The sequence below is a fragment of the Egretta garzetta genome, unplaced genomic scaffold (genome assembly GCF_000687185.1).
Source record: "Egretta garzetta isolate BGI_Z169 unplaced genomic scaffold, ASM68718v1 scaffold1245, whole genome shotgun sequence".
NCBI lineage: Eukaryota > Metazoa > Chordata > Aves > Pelecaniformes > Ardeidae > Egretta > Egretta garzetta.
Window position 1 is genome coordinate 17,693 of NW_009259624.1, and position 467 is coordinate 18,159.

The following is a 467-nucleotide window of genomic DNA, read 5'->3' on the forward strand; positions in this document are numbered from 1 at the left end:
CAGCCGGGTGTCGAGTGGGTCCTCCCCAGTGCCCGGAGGTGCTGGGCAGCCTGGGGCCAGCATGGGCTGGTGGGGACCATGGACCCCATGGGCTGTGCCCGGGTCCGCAGCCCCTGTGCTCTGCCCGGCTGTGCTGCCTGCTGGGCACAGTCCCGGGCAGGGCTGCGGCAGAGCCCCCGCAGCTCCTCTCTTCTCCCTCCGAAGGGTCTCCAGGGGGAACGTGGCCCTGCCGGGCTTGCTGGAGCCAAAGGGGAGCCGGTGAGTGGTGTGGGAGGAGGGGATGGGGGGGACACTGGTGCCCCATGGGCTTTGGGCACCTGGCTGGGGCACTGCAGGGTGGCTCAGCATCCTCCTCCTCCTGCACAGGGACCTCCCGGGCAGCCTGGCTACCCCGGTGCGACGGGTCCCCCTGGCCTTCCCGTGAGTACTGCGGCCACCTTGTGTGTCCCCGCGGGTCCCCCCGGTGC

General features: G+C 72.2%; 1 protein-coding gene across 1 annotated transcript in view; it reads left to right on the forward strand.

Moving 5' to 3' along the window:
- Positions 1-467, forward strand: part of LOC104125974 (collagen alpha-1(XVI) chain) — a gene marked incomplete at its 5' end in the record, with an annotated part of 25,891 nt that overhangs the window by 15,578 nt on the left and 9,846 nt on the right. The window lies entirely within an intron of this gene.